This window comes from Lissotriton vulgaris, chromosome 2_1 (genome assembly GCF_964263255.1).
Source record: "Lissotriton vulgaris chromosome 2_1, aLisVul1.2, whole genome shotgun sequence".
NCBI lineage: Eukaryota > Metazoa > Chordata > Amphibia > Caudata > Salamandridae > Lissotriton > Lissotriton vulgaris.
The window spans coordinates 180,388,721-180,412,814 of NC_141687.1; the positions used below are offsets into that span (position 1 = coordinate 180,388,721).

Sequence of the window (24,094 nt, forward strand, 5' to 3'; positions counted from 1 at the left end):
GCAAAGGGAAACGGGGACATGGTGTCCGCCCATGCGCTTTCTAAGGACTCGTTGTCACTTCTCCAAAATCGTATTGCCTGGCCTGGTGTGTCACTGGCCTAATGGTTCTGTTCCAGAGGTCTGTGTTTGACCTCATGGTTTCAGGTTCAAATTCTGGTGGTTACACTCACAGCCTTTCATTTTTACGACTTTGATCAAATGAGTACCATTGAGTTTGTGAACAAAAAAAATCAGTTCTTCAGTGTCGAGGTTGCCCAGGCGTGAACGTACGCTTTTCAGCCATACTTTTTTTTGGCAGATCGTTTTGTGATACTTCACTTGGTGGGAAGTGACTTTGGAGGCAAGTATTGGCAAAGCCAGTACATCTCGCCTATGCAAGAGCTATTGGCTTTGCCAATATGTTTTAGCCATGTTGTACACCACAGTGGCTGCTGTACAGGTTGGCTAAAATAGCGGGGTAAAGGAGGGTGGTGTGGAGCGGAGTGTTGTGTCGTTTAGTGGCGAGGTGTACAGTAGAGTTGAGTAGCAAGGAGAGGAGTGAAGTGGAGTGCCATGGAGTACCGTACAGTGTTGTGGAGGGAGTAAAGTGTCATAGAGTGGAAGGGCATAGAGTTGAACGGTGCAGAGTGGAGTACAGTGTTAGAGTTGAGAGGGATGGTATAACGTGTTATTGAGTGGTGTAGAGAAAAGTGGCACAGAGGGTGTTGTGTAGACTTTTGTAGACAACAGTTGCATAGAGCGGAGAAGGTTGTCCTAGAGTGGCATACCTGCCAACTCACACAGTGCCACCATGTGTCATACAATTTCGGCTCCCATCACACAGTCACCCGGTGAGGACCCGAAATCACACAGTGGTAGGGAAAATAATCTGAAAACTACTGTGAACAGTAGGGGCCATACGTAGGTAAATGGCATTTACCGAATCGTAAATACCGAATTTTACCGATTCGGTATTTACAATTCGGTAAATGCCATGTAGGTAATAATTCTTTAAATATTACCGAATCGGTAATATTCGGTAATTACCGAATCAGTATTTACCGATTCAGTAATTGCCATTGATTCCTATGGGCCTTGAGGCCCATAGGAATCAATGGCAATTACTGAATCGGTAAATACCGATTCGGTAATTTTACCGATTTGTCAAGGGGGACAGGGTGTCACTTTGACACCCTGTTGCACCCCTGATTCTGGCTTGTGTGCAATGTGACACACATACATGCCCTTAGGACATGTATGTGTGCCACATGGCACAGGTGTACATGCACAGATGTGCATGTACACAGAAATTCGTTATTTACCATGCCATTGTATTTCATGGTAAATAACAAATTTCTAAGGGCCTGTGGCACTGTTTGCAGTGCCCCCTACATCCTAAATTTCCGATTCTGTACATTTACCGATTCGGCAATTTACCGATTCGGTAAAATTACCGATTCGGTAAATATACAGAAACTGTAATTTTCAGGCCCCCTACATCTGGAAGTACGAATACTGGTCGGTAACGGCCGAAATCGGCCGTTACCGACCGGTATTTTGCCACCTGCATATGGCCCTAGATTTCCTGCTTGTTTTTTGGTGGCTGTAAGGAGTCATGTCCATTAAAAGGTGTGAAAACGCCCCAGGACATCGACAACAGCCTCAATGACCTTTTGTTTTGGAAAAGGGTGGAGGGGCTTAGTGAGAGGTAGAGTGGCTCTTAGATAGCTCTAGGCACCAGGACCCACCCCCTCCTCGTACAGTGAAATGATTTTGTAAGTTGACGCGTATGGAGTGGAGTGGAGGAATGTGTCATAGAATAGAGTGGAGTAAAGTGGCATGGAGTGGCATAGAGAGAGTTGCGTAGGGTATCATAGAGCAGCGTAGTGTCATAGAATGGCAGAGTGTGGAGTACAGTGGAGTAGAGTGTCAGAGTAGAGTTTGATGGAATGGAGTGCCGTAGAGTGGAGTGTAGTGTAGTAGAGTGAAAGAGAATGGCTTAGAGAGAAGTGGTGTACAGTGGTGAAGAGTAGATAGGCAAAGAGGGCATTGGGGTAGAGTGCATTGGTTTTGAGTACAGTGGTGAAGAGTAACTGGTGTAGAGTGCAGTAGTTTAGAGTATAGTGGCATAACGTAGAATGCAGAGGCGCAGCATAGAGTGCAGTGGAGTAGAGTACCCTGATGCAAAGGTCTGGCCCGGGACGGGGGTTCAATTCCCCGCCTCGGCTGCTCTTGGGCTCAAAAATTCCACAGACCTGATAATTCTGGCCTCGGTGCCTATTCCAATCATGGAGTCCCACTCTGCAACTCTGGGCAATAGCTTGCTTAATCTCCACAACGGCCCCCACAACGCTAAGGATGCCTGGCCTCCACCTTGGGGGTGCCCAGGAGTGGACGCCTCACAGGGAAAGCCAGGATGGGTTCCACAGCGGTATTCGTATAAGCGCCTTGAGACCCTTGCGGGTGAGTAGTGCGCTATACAAGTATCAATTCACATTTACATTTTTAGTGGTGCAGGGTAGAGCATGGTGGTGCAGGGTAGAGAGCAGTAGCATAGAGCAAAGTGACCCAGAGGGGAGCAGACTGTCATATAGTGCAGTGGCGTGGAGTAGATTCATTCAGAGAAGAGTGAAGTGGTGTAGAGTGAAGTGGTGCAGGGTAGAGAGGAGTGGTGCATGGTAGAGAGGAGTGGTGCATGGTAGAGTGAAGTGGTATATAGTGCACTGGCTTAGAGTGTAGTGTTGTGGAGCGTCATAGAGTGGAGTGGTGGAGAGTGCAGTGGTGCATAGTAGAGTAGTGTGGCATAGAATGCATTGGCGTAGAGTGCAGTAGTATGGCGTATAGTGTAGTGGCGTACAGAGGTGCAGAGTATAGTGATGTAGAGGCCATGGTGTAGAGTAGTGTGGCGTACAGTGCAGTGGCATAGAGTATACTATAGTTGCGTACAATGCAGTGGTGCAGAGTAAATTGACATAGAGTGCAGTGGCAAAGAGTGTATTAGTTTTGTGCAGTGGTGTGGTGTGGAGTGGCGTAGAGTGGAGCGACACAGAGTACAATAGAGTGTCGTAGATTTCAATGGCATAGAGTACAGCGAAGTGGCATACACTGCAGTTATATAAAGTAAAGTGTCGTAGAGTGCAGTGGTACAAAGTAGATTAGAGTGGCTTAAAGTGGTTGGCGTAGAGTGCGGTGGTATAGAGTAGAGCAATGCAGAGTTCAGTGGATTAGAGTTAAGTGGCGTTGAGTTAAGTGACGTAAAGTGGCATAAAGTACAGTGGAAGAGAGTGCAGTGTTGCAGAGTATATTTTCATAGAGTGTAGTGTTGTATAGTAGAGTGGCACGGAGTGTAGTGGCGCAGAGTAAAGTGGCATAGAGTACAGTGGTGAGAGTAGAATATAGTGGGCAGAGTGCAGTGACGCAGAGTAGAATAGTGTGGGGTAGAGTGTAGTGACATAAAGTGTACAAGTGCAGTGACATAGAGTATAGTGGCATAGAGTGCAGTCATGCAGAGTATATTGGCATAAAGGGCATTGGTTTTGAGTAAATTGATGTAGGGTGCATTAGCATAGAGGGTAGTGGTGTAGAGTTTTGCAGATTAGATTAGAGGGGAGTGGCGATGAATGCAGTCACGTCAAGTTCAGTGGCATAGAGTAGATTATTTCAGAGTAGAGTGTAGTGATGCAGAGTCATTTAGAGTGGTGTAGAGGGGATTGGCAAAGAGTGCACAGGCGTACAGTGGAGTTTTCTAGAGTTGAGTTAATTGGCATGGAGTGCAGTGCTGCAGAGTGGGGTGGTAAAGAGTGGAGGGGCGCGGAGTCGTTTACGTGCAATGGTGCATAGTAGAATAGTGTAGGGTAGAGTTCATAAGCATAGAGTGGAGTGGTGTAGAGTAGAGAGGTGCAGCCGCGGCCCGTGCTGGTAAGAGCAGTGGGGCCTGGTGTGGGGCGATGCCACACAGACGACAACGAGGGAAATATATTTAATTTACCTTCGTGGTCGTCTGTCAAATTCCCCCTCAACCCAGCCCCACCACCCCACAGCACTTAACTGCACGGGCCGCTCCTGGAGAGGTGTAGAGTGGAGTGGTGCAGAGAAGAGTGCAGTGACAGGAAGTGGTGCAGAGTAGAGTGGAGTGTGCGTGTTATGGTAGCGTACTGCCATTACAGACAACACATCTTTATTTGAAATGACCATTACATTTGCACTCCATACAGTTGTACTGATAAAAGTATACTGTGCACAAACAAATAATGTGGGGAATGTCATCAGCCAATGTATTGTTTTGATCGTCTGCACAGTTCATTTGCAGACATTTACCTTTTGTTGTGTGCTATAACAAAAACCATTTGTTCAGCCTTCCTCAAGCAGACCCCAGTACCCATCATGATTGCCACATAAATCCTCTGAATTTGAAGTCAGAGAAATAAAAATAAACACCATGCACACTGGAAGACACAGTGTGAAATCTGACCTCTGTCTTTGAATGCACATCAAATGTGACAAGATTAGAACAAGATTTAAAGGGCTGTTTACAAACAGCGAGTTTGTGGAAGAATACAGTAAACAAGGTTTGGGCAACAGTAAGGACAAACTCAAGCTGGACAGCCTAAAGCAAATAAAGCCAGCAAATAGAAAGCCAGAAAATGTGAGTTAACAAACCACAAAGGTAAGCAACGGGCTGAATGCATTCCTAGGTCAACTTTCTGAATGTCTCCAAGATGTGTTTAGCAAACCAGAATGCACTGTGCTGTGACCTAAAAACGCCTTTTATAGTAGCAGGTTCTCATAGTAAACGTAGTAAGGGCCTCTTTTATTTACTTATCTAGAGTTTTGTTCAGTTAAAATGTGATCCAAGGGGATGTTAAAATCACTTTAAATAAAATCAACGTACATTATATATTGATATATTTGACATATTTATTTCATTTGAGAAAGTAGAAGCAATTAAGCAAGGAGGGCATTAAATAACGTTCTATTTACATATTCGTGACGACAGATGCTCGCGTAGCACGTCATTCATCAGAGCTCCGAGCTGTTTACAGGCCCTTTTGTAGCAAGAGTTCATACTGAGTGTGTGCAGTGCAAGCATATGTCAGGGTACGAGCTGCGGTTTTGGGAGTAGGGGCCAGATGTAGGTAATTCCAATTTACCGATTCTAAAATACCGAATTTTACTGATTCGGTATTTTCGAATTAGTAAATGGGATGTAGATAAAAATTTGTTATATTTGACCGAATCGGTAATATTCGATATCATCCATTCGGTATTCGGTATTCATCGATTCGGTATTTACCGATTTGGTAATTCCCATTCATTCCTATGGGCCACAAGGCCCGAAGGAATGAATGGGAATTAGAGAATCGGTAAATACCAAATCGGCTAATCCAAATCAGAAAAAAAACATGATTCAGCCAATCAGGTGCAACCACCCCCCTCCCAACCAGGAAGTGGCCACACCCATGCAGGTACAATCAATCAGAAGCTGCTGGAGAGGCTGTGAGAGCAGAGCTGAGCCCATGAGCCACAGGAAAAATTAACTCCTGGGAAACAGAAAAACTGGCAAAGACACTGAGAGGGAAGGTGCAGAGAGGAAGAGGAAAATAAAATTCAGCACCATGGAGCTGCAGGTCCTTGTGGAGGAGGTAGTAAAGGAACACCAGCAATTGTTTGGAAAGCTGTCTCTGCGGTTGGCAGAATCTGCCAAAAGGAAGATTTGGCTGGCAATACAGTCAAAAGTAAATGCCATCGGAGTGACCCCACGGAAGATTGACGACCTGAAGAAGAGGTGGTACGACCTCAGGAGCTTGACAAAGCGACAGATGGCTGAGCTCCACAAACAGGCGAATCTGACTGGAGGAGGGAGGAACAGGGCACCTGCCTTGACTGAGTTGGAGGAGCTGGTGGAGTCCACAATTGAACCAGACAGCTTCTGTGGGATTGGAGATGCAGGCATCTCAGCCCGAGCTGCCACCAGAAAAGGTAAGAAGCATGCATAGCAATCAGCCCCACCCCATCCCTTTCCCTTTCCCCATCCCTTTCCCCTTCCCCATGTGGTAGTGTTAACCCCGCCCCACTCCAGTAGAGGTAGCAATATACACCAGCAATGCATTATGGGAGATGTAGTCATTGAAACACCTACCATGTCAGACAGCACACCAAACAACAAGGCATGCAACACACATCAATGATAAACAAGCTGAGGCAATAGCGACAGTGTTTCAGAGATTAGAATGTAATTGTATAGGCAGTGCTGCAGGACCACAGAGCTAATGTACGAATTTCTGTCCACAGACGAGACATCTCGCAGGCGTACCAAGGAGAAGGAAGGCAGTGTACCACAGAGGGAAGACACACATGAGGCAAGCACAAGTGCAGGGAATACCACACAGGAAACTGGTGCACCAACAGCACAGCCAGCCTCCCAAGACCTTCAAACGTCACCACAGCTGCAGGCCTCCCCAGCGCGTTTTGGCTCCCCTCTACTCCTGTCCTCACCTGAACTGCTTGCGTCATCGGCTAACACAACACCTGCAGTCCAAAAAAGCAAGAGGCATGTAGTTGCCACACTAGTGGAAATGGAGCCATTAGCAGGTGACACGGTGGGGGGTGATACACCAACCGTGGCTGGTGAAGAAAGCACTGCCAATCAGCAGTCCAGCGCCGAGGGGGCCCGCACAGGTACCAGACGCCGCAGGCCCAGAGACAGCAGCGATTCGCAACATGATGAGGGTCCCAGTGTCTTCCGTGGACTGAGGGTAGCATGGTTATAATACAGCTTATGCAGGGGAAGGCCATCCAGTCAGTGGAACTCCAGATGAGGCACCTGAATGAGAGCATGGCAAACATAGGAAAGGGCATCAGCTCAATGGTGGAGGAAAACAGAGAGATGGCAGCCGGCATGAGAGAGATGGCTGCGGGCATGCGGGACATGTCTCAGTCCGTGCTGCTCTTGTGCACCAAGCTTGACCAGGACAGGGCAACAAGGCGGAAGGACAGGCAGCAAGCACAACAACACACTAAGGCAGTCAACCGCCTGGCCACTGCCACTTCCCTGCTTTGCAGGCGAGGCGTAAAACTGCAGGAGGGACTGGCACACAGCAGCAGTGAAGTGTCCATGGGCCTTGTGAGGGTGACAAGTGCTGTTGTGGTCCTGCACAGTCGGCACATACTGTTGCTCTGGATGTGGGTGAGAGCAAGGAGAGCACCAGTAGGAGCAGCATGACAACTCCCCCCTATTACTGACACACGGAGGAGCAGCAGGCTCCATGGGGCTGCCACTGCCCATACACCCAGGGAGGACAGACAGCCAATTTCATCTGGCACCGGTAGGCATGGACACAAATAACTTATGCTGCCCACACTCCCTGACCTGGAATGGGGAAGAACACAGGACTCCCAGTATGGATGGATACATTTTGTTTTGCACATTTGTGCCTTTGTGTACTGGTGTAGTGGCAAAAAATTAAACTACGTTGGGTACATACTACACCTGGCTGTGCCTCTTTGCTTACTTAGAATTAGTTGCGTGTGATCTCTGCCCATCTCTGTCTCCCATCTGTTGCTGGCGCCACTCCTGCTGTGTTGGGCTCAGGCTGTGCTCATTCATCATCGTTGTCCTCATAATCACTTAATTCTACTTCTGTATCTTTCTTTGTAGCAAGGTTGTACAACATTGCGCAAGTTGCAATGATCTTACAGCAGATGTGTGGTGAATACTGACGTGCGCCTCCACTTTTGTGGAGGGAGCGGAACCTGCTTTTTAACAGCCCAAAGGTGCGCTCCACAACGTTCCTAGTAGATTTCTGTGCCACGTTGTATCGTCTCTTGCTCGGGGTTGATAGGTTCAGGTAAGGTTTCAGGATGAACGAGCGGACGGCATATGCGCTATCACCTATGTGGAAATGAGAGAGCCATTAATCACATGCGCAACAACACATACATTTGCAATATCTATCAGGGCGTGTCACAGTCTTTTAGCTAGCAGGTATCCTTCTCCGAATTCCCCGTTTTCAGGCTTGTGTACATCCCACTGTTCTGAAAGATGTAGGAGTCGTGGGTGCTTCCTGGGAATTTGGCCAAAATGTCTGTGATTATGTTGGCAGCATGACAGATTACCTGCACATTGATAGAGTAGGTTGACTTTCTGTTTCTGTAAATGTACTCTGTGGCTGCAGGTGGGCAGATTGGGATGTGTGTCCCATTAATACAGACGATGACATGTGGGAACTGTGCCAGTTTATAGAAGTAGGTCTTGGTCTTTAGCAGTTCCGCAGGTGTGTCAGGGAAGCTGAAGTAATGATGCATTTTCTGCATCATGGCCTCCAGGAACTTCCGGAGGAAACGGGACAGGCAGCTCTGGGACACCCCACCTACCACAGCTATCACCCCCTGGTAACTCTCAGAAGCAAGCAGGTGTAGGCTACAGAGCACCTGCACATGGGGCGGGATGGCATGCGCCCTTGGTGTTGGATGCTTCAGGAGTGGGTGCAGGTCCCTAATCAAGCCCAGGATGGTGTGGGGGTGTAGCCTGTACCTTTGCAAGATCTCTGCCTCAGTAAGTTGGAAGAGCATGATCCGCTGTCTGTAGACTTGCTCCTCCCGTCTCCAGATCCTCTCTCCTCTCTCCTGCTCCCTGTAGCCGTAGCCGCCATGCTATCACATAGAATGCCGCCATTCTGGTCACACTGTTGCATTTTGGGGGCTTTTTTATAGCCTGCACCTGGTTACCACCTGCTTTCAATCCATGGTAATTTCCGACTCTTAAATACCCAATTTCATGAAATTCGGTATTTTAGAAGTTACCTACATCTCTATTCTCATTTTTTACCATTTCTTATTTACCGATTCGGTAAATAAGAATTCGGTATTTTCGGAATCAGTAAATACCGAATCGGTATACGATTCGGTAACATCCGATTCGGTATTTATCAATTCGTTTTCATCGAATCAGTCTTTTTTGGGATCCTACATCTGAAAAGCCCAATACCGGTCAGTAACTGCCGAAATTCGTTAATTTCGGCCGTTACCGACCGGTATTGGGCTACCTACATCTGGCCCTAGGTCTTTTTGAAAGATGTGAAACATGGGTCAATGTCTTCATGCCTGAGTCATAAGGGTGTGTCTTTCCTGCCATTCTGACAAGCACCTGAAACAGATGGCCTTCTTGGCTAGATTTATTGCCAAATAAAAAGCCTGGAGATTTGGCATTCTGTATGAGCACAGAGCAAAGACCAGTCTCTTTGAGGTGTGTTCATCATATGTGCAGCACTGTTGGGGAATTCACTTTCGTTTTGCAATTGAGTTTTGGTTTCTGGTTGGTTAGTCTGCTATGTATTCTGGAAAGGCCCTCTTTTTTAAATGGTTGATGGAGGTTTTACAATTTGTTTTAATTTAAATCTGCTTGTTGTCCACACATTTGTGGTAAAAGAGACCCAATCTATCTAACAATTAAACAGTGGATTAAAGATGCAAGTTAAATAAGCTGGGGGTAAGCATGGGTGCTTGTGAAAGTCCAAAAGGTGTTTTTGCAGAGTGTAAGAGTCATGTTTTTATCATCTCACACCAGTCATATAGGTACGATTTGACACATTTAAGCACTATATTACCAATACTGAGTTTCAAAGAAAGAATGTTAAGCATGATATCATGGTCAGTTGTACCATGATAGAAGGAGAGAAGTCGACCCAAATTAGTAGACAAGTTTCATTTCTAGTCTCCATTTGCTATGCATTGGCTCTAGCTCTAGAAATGCCGTGGCCCGAGATAAAAACCTAATTGTTCTTTCCTTAAGAGACGGTTTCCATTGATGAAAAGATTAAGCTTTTGGCTACTCTTCTACAATATTTTTGTTACATTCGATAGACTAGTGATGCTGTCATAATTGTCATTGCAGTCAAGCCAGGCTTGTGGATTTGGAGTAGCAATCTGATTAATCTTTTCTTTTTGGAGGTGTATAAAATGGCTTAGTCCAAGGAGTTTGCTAGAATGTTCTGCCATCAATCAATCAATCAAAGACATTTATAGAGCGCACTACTTATCCGTAGGGTCTCAAGGCGCTGGGGGGAGGGGGGTGCCGTTACTGCTCGAACAGCCAGGTCTTCAGCTTCTTCCTGAAGGAGAGGTGGTCTTGGGTCAGGCGCAGGTCGGTCGGGAGGGAGTTCCAGGTCTTGGCGGCCAGGTAGGAGAAGGACCTTCCTCCTGTTGTCGCTCTTCGGATGCGGGGGACGGCGGCGAGGGCGTGGTTGGCTGATCGGAGGTGGCGTTTGGGAGCGTAGAAGTTGATTCGGTTGTTGAGGTAGCTCGGGCCTTGGTCGTGTAGGGCTTTGTGTGCGTGGGTGAGGAGGCGGAAGGTGATTCTTTTGTCGACGGGGAGCCAATGCAGGTCTCTCAGATGTCCGGAGATGTGGCTGGTTCGTGGGATGTTGAGGATGAGTCTGGCTGAGGCGTTCTGGATCCGCTGGAGTCTCTTCTGGAGCTTGGCGGTGGTAACGGCGTAGAGGGCGTTGCCGTAGTCCAGTCGGCTGGTGACGAGGGCCTGGGTGACGGTCTTCCTGGTCTCGGTGGGGATCCACCAGAAGATCTTCCGTAGCATGCGTAGGATGTTGAAGCATGCTGAGGAGACGTTGTTGACTTGCCTGGTCATGGAGAGGGAGGAGTCCAGGATGAAGCCCAGGTTGCGTGCGTGGTCTGTCGGTTTAGGTGCGGTGCCCAGGGCTGGAGGCCACCAGGAGTCGTCCCAGGCGGAGGGGGAAGAGCCCAGGATGAGGACCTCCGTCTTGTCTGAGTTCAGTTTCAGGCGGCTGGTCGTCATCCACTCGGCTACCTCTTTCATCCCTTCGTGCAGGTTGGCTCTGGCGGCGGCGGGGTCGTTGGTCAGGGAGAGGATCAGCTGGGTGTCGTCGGCGTAGGAGATTATGTTGAGGTTGTGTTGGCGTGCGATGGCCGCGAGGGGGCTCATGTAGACGTTGAAGAGGGTGGGACTCAGCGAGGATCCTTGAGGGACGCCGCAGATGACTTCGGTGGCCTCTGACTTGTACGGTGGTAGGCGGACTCTCTGTGTTCTTCCGTCGAGGAAGGAGATGATCCATTCCAGAGCCTTCTCCTGGATTCCGACGTTGCTGAGGCGCTGTACTAGGGTGCGGTGGCAGACAGTGTCGAATGCCGCGGAGAGGTCTAGGAGGATGAGGGCCGCTGTTTCTCCGTTGTCCATCAGGGCTCGGATGTCATCGGTGGCGGCGATGAGGGCGGTCTCGGTGCTGTGGTTGGCTCGGAAGCCAGACTGTGAGGGGTCGAGGGATCCATTTGTCTCAAGGAAGGCGGCCAGCTGCTTGTTGTATGAGGTAGGGTGATAGACGGTTCCAGTTGATAATGATATTGTTTGTTTGATGACATTTTTTTTCCCGACCCCTATGGAGAGAGGGATAAAGAATATTCAGATGTTATATTATGTTATATGCATTTCTAAAGCGCAGTGGTTACCCGGAGGTGTCCTTGCGCTAGCTACTATCCTCTGAGCATTGAGCGTAGTGGAGATTTTACACGTTGACAAGCCAGGTCTTTAGTCCCCTCCTGAATGACAGAAGATCAGTGGCATTTCTAAGATGGAAGGGAAGATCATTCAGGCCTTTGCAGCGCATGCAATAAAGCTTCTCCCTTCCCATGTGGATTTTTTAGATGTCAGCTGGTAACTTCTTGTTGAGGTGCATGTTAGTGTTTTTATGTGGTAATGCTATTCGGGTGTATGTGAATGTGTGTGTGTTTGTGTATATGTAAATATTAGGCTACCCTGAGTAGTGCCCACTACAACACAATCGAGACACTAAATCTGCTTACTTCAAATGTCTGTTTTTCTAGCAGAGTTTTTAAGCATAGGATGAGCACAGTGCCATCCATTCCAGACTAGAAAAGTGACAACGCCTTTTACTATTTCTGGCACAGTATGACAACTTTCAATTGGTAAAATATCATCAGGCCAACCTGGAATGAATAAAGAACAGCCTCTTACTCGTTTTGCTCTTAAAGAACTCTTCAGATAGGCATAGCTTCAGCCCAGACTCTTTCTCGCAGTTACGTTGCAGTTATAGTTATGGGCACGTATTAAAACTGAAAACTCACTGAAATTCACAAGTTATGGTTAGGAGCACGATCGCTAACTTGCACAATAGCCATGTAAAACAGTACCTTGCACACCAGATGCAATGCTCATCCCCTTCTCCTTAATGAAACTAGAGGTACAAGAACCAAAAAAAAATAGGCTTACAGATGAAATATTACATATTACATCATCCTTACCACAGAGGTGACTATGAAGGTAGTATCAATAATTGGTTTACTTATGTGTTGCTGTTGAATTACATTTCCATTTTAGGTTTTGCTACTTATTGATATAAATATTGTGTAATAATAATCATTGTCTGTGGGTTTGCATTGCATTTCCTATGCTGGATTCGCAAATCCTGAGGCAAGGGAGGTAATGCGATACTTTTTTTTATTGATTATGGGCCACATGTATCATCAAACTATTTTGCATTTCCTAAATAGCGAATTTTAAGGAATCGCTATTTAGGAAATGCAAAATGGTATGTATGAACAAAATAGCATTTATTTTGCGATTCCTTAAGCTTCCTTAATTACGAATTCGCATTTTGCGAATTCGCAATTAAGGAATATTTTCCAATGCATTCCTATGGGCCAGGAAGCCCATAGGAATGATTTCCAAATAATTCTCAAATTGCGAATTCGCAAATTGCTAATCGCAATTTGAGAATTTTTGCAAGGGTGCAGGGGTCTCTCAAGGACACCCTGCTGCACCCCTGTAAATTTCATGTGTGTGCATATGGCGCACATACATGCCCAATGGGCATGTATGTGCGTCATATGCCACCCTCACAAATGCACAATTGTGCATATTTACAAGAAATCGCAAATTACCACCAACTACAAGTTGGTGGTAATTTGCGATTCCTTCACCGAAATTCGCTAGCCAAAAATGCTACATACATAGCATTTAAGGAATCACAAAATTCCGATTCTCTAAATGCTATGGCAAAATAAGGAATCGCACAAGTTTGCAATTCCTTATTTTGGGGATGTTTCATACATCCCAAAACATGCAAAAAGGCCCTTTGCGATTCGCAAAGGCCGAAATTCTGCGAATTTCGGCCTTTGCGAATCACAAAAAGCTTCATACATATGGCCCTATCTTATTGACAGGGATGGGTCCCTCTAGGGATCCCCATTTGGGCCTGAGGTCAGGGCAGGTTCACCCTGCCTCGAAAGGCCGTTTTTCTTTTTCCCAACACAGTGCTCCGTGCACCGTGTTGGGTAATGGCAACTGCAAGAGCAATTTTCCTGAGACGGGCAACTAATTGCAGTGTGGCTGATTTGCTGTGAATCTGCACTGGATGATGGGAGAAAAGGCTCTCTAGCGCAACGTTGTGCCTTTATGTTTTGTTAATTGGATTTGCAACATTTCCGTAGATTAGTGAATAAATGGAGGATCCACAAATTAACAGTACCGATATCTCTGAAGTTTACCTCTTTATGTCCAGATCAAAAAACTTTTTAAACACTTAATTATTGGATGATTCTAAACTGATTTGCATCGAAACATGCAAAGGCACTACCTCGACTAATGTTCTAATTACATGACCAGTTTGAAGTAATTCTGTTGTGTTGTTTTTGTGTATCAAGGGGCAATAAATCCTATGGGAGTTACAATTGTAAATTTTACTTTTGGGACCTCCCCCCACAATTTTAGAGACAATTTGCTGTGGGAAAGTATATATATAGGTTCAGTTGAAGGCATGGAGCCTGAAACACGTCAGCTAACTTAATTTTTTAATTTTTTGTTCAAGCTAATGATTAAGAGTGGGTGTTCAACAATAAAATATTAAACATTTAGTGATGTGATCAATTATTTCATTTGATATGTTATCAGTGATGTGATAAATAATGTCAGAACATGTCATGAGTGATGTGTCAGGTCATAAGCAGTGCATGGCGGGGGTTGCAAGTTATAGTTAGGGCTGCTAACTATAACTGGTGAATTTCAGTTTTATTTTTTTAGTTCAAAACGTTAATGTTGTCACTGACAAATTCACCTAACTAAAATGTTACTCTCACCTTTGTTTATTTCTGTAAATTTCGAAGGTTTAAAAAATAAAATAAAACCCATACTTTTATCACACCAAACTATGAAGTTACTTTGACCTTTTTTTCCCCAGTGAATTTCTAGGTTTTTTTAAAACGTAAAGTAATACTTAATTACTATACTTAACTGCAAACCCCGGCTGGTGTGCATTGTAGAGTGTGGGGCGGGATTCGCCTCGCCCCTGAGACCTCTCTTTTGGATGACGGGTCTGAGTATTAGGGTGTGGGAAGAGATTTCCTCTCCTTTTAGACCTCTCTCACATGAAACGTGTGCGTAGTAGTGTGTGGGAGGGACTGCCCTCTCCTGAAAGAGATCTCTCTCAGATAACGGGAGTGCATAGTACAGTGTGCGAATAGACTGTCCAAGTTGATTCAAAATTGTGATTAGGAGGCATTGTAGTATGTAGATGATATTTATCTGACGGACGCTAAATTATTGGATCACTTGCACAGGGTGAACAACATAATCTTGGGGTTCGCTGCTGAGGAATACAAATGTAACTTTAAAAAATCAAAAATTGCCCACTTCAATGTCTGAGTTTTAGGATATGAACTTTCAAGTGAAGGAAAAAGCCTAGCAGCTAATTTCTTTAGAACAATGTGCGCTGCTCCAACCTCCAAAGACTCTGAAAAACTTACAATCCATTTTAGGATTCCTGAATTTTGGCAGAACATACATTTTTGATTACGCAGAAACAGTAAAACCTTTCTACGACTTAATTAGACCAGATTTTTCAGTTCGACATTGGACACAGGAACACACAGAAATTCTACGTTTACTACAAGCTGACATGATAGCTTCCAAACACTTACACACACATGTGTAAATAGTACGAACTTGGTGATCCGTGTAATAGTGGGTCAATCAGAAAAAAAGTATCTAAATTTCAATGAAGGCGAAACGGTTCCTATTGCATACTGTGGTCTTCCCCGGTCCCCGAGATGTACCTGCAATCCAGGACTTGGGTCCGCTTTCCGAGGACCTGAGTCAGGACACGACCTGGAAGGAAAACACACACACTGTGATCTTTCTCTGGATGTAACACCCCTGTGTCATGTGTAACCGCAGGAAGATAAGGACTGGACGAACCCAGTAATGGAAGGCGGGGCTGCCCTGGAGGGAGTCTTGAGACGACAGAGAAAAAGGACCACCTAGAGACACGAGAAGGAGTTCGGGAGTTGTTGGAGGAGGGAAGAACCAGCTAGAGAGGAGAAAGAATCCATTCCAGCCGAGAAGAGGAAGCCCCGGCGAGGTGGAAGACGAACCTGAGAAGTGGAGTGAGGAGTTGTGAAGCCCTCCGGAGGATGCGAAAGTGCTGCCGCAACGAGTGGGTAAGTCCAGACGGGATGGGTGGATAAAAACTTAGGAAAGGGGGGGCACGAAGGTGATCTCAAAGTTCAAGTTCAAGTTCAAGTTCAGGAATTTGTATAGCGCACTACTCACCCAGAGGGTCTCAAAGTGCAATATTTATCGAATAGCCAGGTTTTAAGTTCCTTTCTGAAGGAAATGTGGTTCTGAGTGAGGCGGAGGTGAGTGGGGAGGGAATTCCAGGTCTTGGCCGCCAAGTAGGAGAAGGATCTTCCTCCCATGGTGGATCTGTGGATGCGCGGAACTGCGGCGAGGGCTTGATTGGAGGATCTTAGTTGGCGGGTGGGTGTGTAGAAGGACAATCGTGTGTTGAGGCATTCGGGTCCTAGTTTGTAAAGGGCCTTGTGTGCGTGAGTGAGGAGACAGAACGTTATTCTCTTGTTGACGGGAAACCAGTGGAGGTCTTTCAGGTGACCGGTAATGTGAGCTTGGCGAGGGATGTCCAATATGAGTCTGGCTGATGCATTTTGGATGCGTTGGAGTTTTTTCTGTAATTTGGTTGTGGTTCCGGCATAGAGGGTGTTTCCATAGTCCAATCGGCTAGTGACCAGTGCGTGGGTGACAGTCTTTCTTGTTTCGGTGGGGATCCAACGGAAGGTTTTCTTGAGCATATGAAGTACGTTGAAGCAAGAGGATGAGACGGCGTTGACTTGTCTGGTCATCGAGAGGGAGGAGTCTAGGATGAAGCCTAGGTTACGTGCGTGGTCTGTGGGTATGAGTGCCGTGCCCAGGTCCGAAGGCCACCAAGAGTCGTCCCAGGCAGAGGGGGATGATCCTAGGATGAGGACTTCCGTTTTGTCTGAGTTAAGTTTTAGGCGGCTGTTTTTCATCCATTCGGCTACTTCTTTCATGCCTTCGTGAAGATTGGTTTTGGCGGTGATAGGGTCTTTGGTGAGGGAAAGGATTAGTTGGGTGTCGTCAGCGTAAGAGATGATGTTAAGGTTGTGTTGTCGCGCGATGGATGCGAGGGGACTCATGTAAACGTTGAAGAGGGTGGGACTGAGTGATGATCCTTGTGGTACTCCGCAGATGACTTTGGTGGCCTCTAATTTGAATGGGGGGAGTCGGACTCTCTGGGTTCTCCCGGCGAGGAACGAGATGATCCAGTCCAAGGCTTTTCCTTGTATGCCGATGTTGCTGAGGCGTTGTATGAGGGTGCTATGGCAGACTGTGTCGAAGGCGGCGGAGAGGTCGAGTAGGATGAGGGCAACTGTTTCCCCGTTGTCAAGAAGCGTTCGGATGACGTCTGTCGCTGCTCAAATCTCCATCCCTTACCTAGCCACGACCCAAAAGCACCTTATTACTGGACAATACAAACAGCACTTTTTGGCATGCAACGTTGGTGTCTTGGAATTACCTATGTAAAATAGAAAACGTTAATTTTGTGATCTGCGGGAGGGGAGAAGACCTGCGGGATACCCTGCAGAGAGAGGGAAGTTCCATTCTAAGTCTTGTTTGTTTTGTTTTCCCCTCGACCCGGACACACCGAACGGGTGTGGTGAAGGGTAGACGTCTTCCCTGAAAGGTCCTAATACTTACTGCTCCTTCTTGTCTTCATTTCCGAGCTTCTGGGAGGTGCCATCGAGAGAAGACGGTCAGAAGCAGGAGAAGGAAAGAAGAAAAAAGAAGAACCCTGTGATTACCCAAGGAGGCTTTTTTATGTTGAATACCTGAGAGGAATAATAAAATTCACAAACATTAAGAAATATATACAGCCTCCTCGTTTGTTTATTCGGCCCGCCCTCCCACATATGGCATCAGAAGTGGGATCCGGAGACATGGAGGCTGTGATTACCAAGATGGCGGAAAACCTGGAGAAACTGGAAAGGGTCATGGAAAAATTCCTATCAGTGGCGAAAGAAGACCGGGAAAAACTGCAGCAGGCCCTGACAGGCCAAAGCCAAACACAGGAAACCACCAAGGGGAAACTGGCAGTAGCCATAGGACTGCAGATGGGCCACACTCCTCTACCCTCCTATGGAAGTGTGTCTTTTATCACACATGCTGGTGCAGGGTCACCCTTGGTCCACAGGTTCAAACAAGTAAGGAGAATCGACACTGGAGTGAAGTAAAAATCAGATAATTTATTAACACTGATGAGCAGGGTCCTCGTCCAACAAGAGATACTCAAGGAGGAAGCGCGCTGAGCAATAATTACATGGGTTTTTATAGAAAAGGATCACAAACAGGGGACGCCCCATGGTGTAAATAGAGCTTTAAGAAAAACACACAGATGAGGTAATGGTGAGAATCTACAGCCTTGGTGTTTTGGGCAATCTTCGCGTCTTGAGGCTGCACAACAAGATATGTTATCTGTGTAAACTTTATTCAGGACTTAACCATTGTCTGGAAACTCCGAGCAGACGTCAGCTGTTCTTTTGCGATGACTCTGCATGTATACACAGCATGCAATACTCCAATCTAGATTCTTTACAAATGTTTGTGCAGGTGAGGTGTCAAGGATAGAGCCAGGGCTGGAAAGAAGGGCAGAGGTAAAATGGATGACGCATAGCTCAATCAAAAAACAAGAAGGATCGATTTTATATTTCATCACTCTGTTGTCATGCAGAGATATGTGAGTGGTAAAGACCCTGATTATTTTTTTTACACTTTGAGCTGATGGCATTAGCAGCCGCCTGGCCTGCAGACAAGTGGGGACAATACCTGGGTCCACGGTTGTTGTGAGATCTGCAGGCCGCCATCAGGCAGCCAATCTACAGGGAGTGACACCCTAAGCGGACATTAAGCATTGCATTCTGGAACGACTGTGCATCGATGAGGAAAGGTACCGGATCCGGTTGCGACAGATCAAAGAGGGAGCCCAGGAGACTCCCCAGGCATTATACTTTTGAGTGAAAGACATGGCGAACAGGTGGCTGAAACCACTTACCGGAACAAAGGAGGAAATAATGGCCAAGATATATCTGGAACAATATTTGTCGTCCCTTCTTCCCCCAGTGCACAAGTGAGTTCGACAGCATGCCCGTCTTACGTCGAAACAGCTGTAGATATAGCTAGTGCATACAGCCGGGCTCAGGATATCCAAAGAGGCCGAGAGGAGACAGGGAGGAAGCGGGGGTCATCGTCCACCACGACCCCCTCCCGTCAGGAAACCAGAACCTGTCACCATTATACCCGGCTCTCCTGCTCTCAGACTGCCCTCAGCGGGCCCTCAGTGTTTCCATTGTGGGGGCCTGGGACATATAGCGTGGTTCTGCCTGCAGAAAGAAGAACCAATGTAAATCGGAGTAGTCCGGTCCTACCACTGTTCCACCCAAGAAAAAAAACCTACTTCTTACCACTGCCAACTTTCAGTAAATGGGCAACTCTTTACAGCCTTGGTGGACACAGGATGTTTACAAAGTGTTTTACAACCCTAAGGTCTAACACAAGGGATAACCCATACTACTGGAAATGTACAATCCAATGTGTGCACTGGGATAAAAAGAGGTACCCTACCACGGATATCTCTATCCAACGCTGATCAGAACCGGCATCGATCCTTCAAGTCGGGCGGATCCCACAAGTGCCTGAGCAGTTAATCGTAGGAACCGATTACCCAGGCTTATGCAGGTTGAATACAAGAAACCCAAGACAAGGGAGAAAGATGGTGGGACACCGCTCCCTTTGCTCAGGATGAAAAACATGAGTAGCCTCCTTCAAAAGCTAGAAAACAGAGAGTAGAAGAAAAGAAGAATCCTGCTCGTGTTTTCCTGGTCATGAGAGAAGAGAACCCCTGGGAAACGGACAGGAACTTCCACGCAGCCCAAAGAGAGGAACCTGTTCTTCAGGAGGCATGGAGTTGAGCGACAGAGAAAGAAGACCCCCTTCAAGTAGGTCCCAAGTTCTTCCTTAAAAACGGTGTACTATATAGAAAGGGGAGGCCTACACAAAACCCTCAATTATTGGTGCCAGGGCCGTTTCAAGACAAAGTTTTATACCTGGCACATAGTCATCTTTTTGGTGGGCATTTTAGTAACAAAAAGACAGAGAGGGCCATTTTAGAAAAATTCTACTAACCAGGGATATACCAAAAGTAAAAGCCTACTGCCATGAATGTCCCATTTGCCAAAAGAATAGTCGTAATATGGCTGCCCGAGCAACCTTGAAACCCCTCCCTATCATAGACAAGCTACTTTGTCGAGTTTCCATGGACATCATAGGTCCCCTTTTACCCTTTCAAAGAGCTGGTGTCATTATGTTTTGGATTTGGTTCATTACGCCACCTGTTTTCCCGAGGCGGTAACCCTTCGACATCCAAACGCCTCCTATATTGCGAAGGCATGGTAAATATTTATTCCCGGGTAGGGTTCCCAAATGAGATATTAACCGACCAAGGTACACCGTTTGTATCCAAATTAATGAGACAAGTGTGCTTTCAGCTAGGAATCAGACAAATACGTACGGCTGCGTACCATCCACAAATTGACGATTGGTGGAAAGGTACAATGCCACCCAAAAGAGTACCCTGAAAAACCTCCTAACTTTATAAACCAGGAAATGGGAGGAGATGTTACCCCTCAGTTTATTTGCCATTATGTGCAAAGAACAAAAGAGCACCGGCTTCTCCCCCTCCGAGTTATTATACAGCAGACAACCCCGTTGTTGGAGATGGCCCACGAAGCATGGGAGAGCGAGAAAGATGGAACAATAGAATACGTGTCCAAACTCAAAACCCATTTAGGTCAGAATTGATCTATTGTCCGAGACAACATGGAAGAGGCACAGGGCGCGCAAAAATTCCCGTATGGTAAAAAACACAAAGGAGCCATCTTTCAGTGTTGGCGATTTGGTCCTACTGATGATGGCTTCATCTGATCACAAGCTGTTGGGCCAATGGCAGGGTCCTTATACGATCATTGACAAAGTGACGCCTGTAACCTATCGAGTTGAGCTAGATCCAAACTGTGGTATCTCACTGATTTACCACATAAACCTACTGAAGAAATGGGAGGGTCCTGTTCCCGTGCTGGTAGGGGTAGCACGAGAAACCATTCCGCTTTTTAACCAGTGTATAGATGCTGACCTCCCAAAACTCTTAAAACAGGATCTGACAGAAAGGCTCCAACCTTTGAGAGAGGTGTATTCTCTTTCTCCAGGAAGAACATCCTTACTGGAACATGTCATAAAAACCCTTCCTGGAAAAAGGGTGCACCTAAGACCCTATCGTATACCTGAAGCACGTAGAGCTACCATCAAAGAGGAAGTTCAACAGATGCTCCACATGGACATCATCGAATCCTCAGTAAGCAAATGGAGTTCACCCATTGTCTTATTGCCAAAACCCGACAGGTCAGTTCTGTTCTGTATAGACTTCAGGGAAGTCAATAAAATATTAGAATTTGATTCCTATCCATTACCTTAGGGTAGACGAAATGATCAAGAGAATGGTCAAGGCAAAATACATTAGCACACTGCTCCTTCTTGTCTTCATTTCCGAGCCTCTGTGAGGTGCCATCGAGAGTAGACTGTCAGAAGCAGGAGTAGGAAAGAAGAAGAAAGAAGAACCCCGTGATAACCCGAGGAAGCTTTTTTGTGTTGAATACCTGAGAGGAATAATAAAATTCACAACCATTAAGGAATATATACAGCCTCCGCGTCTGTTTATCTGGCCCGCACTCCCACTTATGGCATTCATATAAATCTCATTTGTACACAAATGCTGAAATGAGTTTTGCATCCACAGAAAAAATACTGACAGCAGTACCGACTGCTATAGTGAGGGAAAGAGCACTAGCTCAGGAGAAACTAATAATTGTTGTGACTCCAGTACTAACCTTAGAGGCTGTTACCAAAGAAAGCACTCCAAATGCAGAAGCACTGCATCCAAGATGGATACAGTGGGCTAATTCTCTCACTGCAACAGATGTTGACTACAAATTTAAATCTACATTAAAAACACAAGCATTCCTTCAGTACTAACACGAATATCCTCTCCTGAATGAAATAATGTCTCTAGATCAGTTTGAATACATCATTTACACTGACGGATCTGTCCAGCCTGCTGAAGGCAGTAAACAGCAATACAGCGTAACATGTGCGATTGTGAAGGAACGTATGCAGACCGCAAGTTCCGTCCTAGCAATACGCAGACGCAGTCTGTTGGAGATTGCACGGCATAGCTGGCAGAACTAAAAGCACTGATACTGGCAGTAAAAAATACAGATCGAGAATTCCCAATACTTATTGTGTGCAATTCGTTTTACTGTGCCCAGTCATACAACGAATATCTTCATTATTGGGGCCAGAATGGGTTTAGAGATTCCAAAGAATGCACACTAAAGCAGAAGTTGCTTTGGGAACAAGTGGCAGAGCTGAAATAAGGCTTGCCACAGGCTCATGTAATTCACACATTTAATCATCAGCTGCTTGGCGTGCATGTTGAAGGGAATTCACTGGCTGATGAAGCTGCCAAGACAACAGTAAAAACTGCTGCCGTTGCTGCAATCACTCGTTCTAGTACGAGGATAGGCGTACAGATAATGATAGGTGTAAACGCTACGCGCAATAACAGCTCATCCTTGGCATACGGTTTTCCACTCAAGTACTCCTACAGGTTAGATGCGCAAAACATTCTGTATGATCAAATTCCAAGAGTGGGTGATGGAGTAATACCAGACATGGATTGCAGATTAGGTTTAAATCTAGCTGCACATGAGGGTCTGGGTTCAGCACACACAGGTATTACTGCAACAGTTTTCATTACTGAAACAACGTTATTGGTGGCCAGGTCTTAACAAACAGACCAATGGTTTTGTCCATAAGTATGACATCTGTCAGTAGATGAAGGGTTCCATCGTAGCAGGTCCTCCACAAACACCACTACTGATATCAGACAGACCTCTCACATGTGCCTATTTGGACTGATGTGGTTCCTTACAATCTGACAGGGCTTACAGGTACATCCTGGTGGCAGTGGATTTATGCTCAAGACTCCTGTGAGTTTGGCCCCAGCACTCGGCTGACGCACAAATTGTTATAAAGAATTTGCAAGTCGTTATAGGGATATACGCAATTGGCACATTACATTCTGACCCTGACCCTGCGTTCTAGCTCAAGGGCTTACAAAGAAGCCATGGGAAGTTTGGGAGTGGTCTTGCAGTACTCCTCTCCGTATGATGCCTAGGGACATTTATGGAAAGGAAAAACTAGGACTTAAAGCAATCATTAACAGCAAGGGTATTAGGCTTGGGAAGCATTTGGGTCAATCACCTATATGGGGTCCAGAGGTCACTCAATAACATGCCAAGAATTTTCTTTGGGGGGCTGTACTCCATATGAAGTCCTGTTTGGGACTAGAATGTGGGTACCCATAATTGATTGTGACAGCGCTTTGGCGGATGAAAAACCATTTGACATTAATGATCGTTTGGCTGTTTTATAGGAACTCAATGAAATCCAGGCATTACAAAGTAACGTCCAAGGAAAACTCACCGCCACTAGGGAAGTGAAAGCTGTACCGGCAAGACCTGTATGTATTCCGAAGGTTGGGGATCTGGTCAGAGAAAAAAGAATTTTAACCATCTTACAAAGCGTCTGTACCTGTCCTGGCTGTCGTAAGTAACAAGAACAGTACTTCTTCCACCGCTTGCCGTCAAAAAAGAAAAGAGATTTGTCTCAATTGATCTGATCAAACCACACTATGTGGCCGATACTCAATAGTAGGCTGTGTGGGCTCCTTGGTAGCCACCGATCCCCTCTTGCTACCATACAGTTAGTTCAGACAGAAAGAATAATAACCTTTGAAGATTCTACTCTCTGAAGTGAAGGAGTTACCAACAATGGAATGGAACTTGTGTCTGTTGAAATTGAACAACAACAAAATAAACATGAAACACAGAGCTCAATTCGGCCTAATACCCACAACTATGTGAATATATCTCGATACGAGTCATCGGCCAGTTCTACAAAACCAGTTGAGCTACCAAAGATAGATCGAACTGTGCCTGGCTACTTCCTTGATTTTGATACTTTCTCTCTGGATCCAAGTGAATCAGAGTAATTGCCACCACCTGTTTCCCGCAAACAGCAAATTAATGATTTCTACCTTAGGCTGAAAAAGACCTACCTTGTTTCTCCCTGGCTACGGCTCTGGATTGCTATAGGTGTACTGTTCCTAGTCTTTTGGATAGGTGTAGTGAATGTCTTTTTCGAGCTCCTGAATGGACATTACCTCCCAGAACGCTCTGCAGTACAGAATGTGAACTTGGTCCTGAAACCGCGTATCATCACATAGTGAACAAAGAGACCTGTCCTTAGTGAACATTACAGCCGTTCCAGATCCTGAAGGAATAGTTTGGGACAGGGTTCCATATGATGTATATGGTCCAACCAGTGCTTAATTTGTAAAATATGAAGTGCAGGTGCTCACAGTTTTAAAAGAGGCCACACCCACTACCCCAGCTCTGCCAACTCCCTCCAGTGGCTACACCCACTTCCCTTTATTGGATCCACCCACATCCACAAGCCTCAACACATCGGAGCCACCTCCTCACTTCTTGAGGTCCCCAAGAAGATGAAGGCCTGGCTCTTCACAAAATCACCTCAGGCACCTACTCACCTTCCCAAGTATCTGGATACCCTCCTGGGTGCTTA

General features: G+C 46.1%; 1 protein-coding gene across 1 annotated transcript in view; it reads left to right on the forward strand.

The window, feature by feature from the left end:
* MLXIPL (MLX interacting protein like) overlaps positions 1-24,094 on the forward strand; it is a 941,138-nt gene that overhangs the window by 186,994 nt on the left and 730,050 nt on the right. The window lies entirely within an intron of this gene.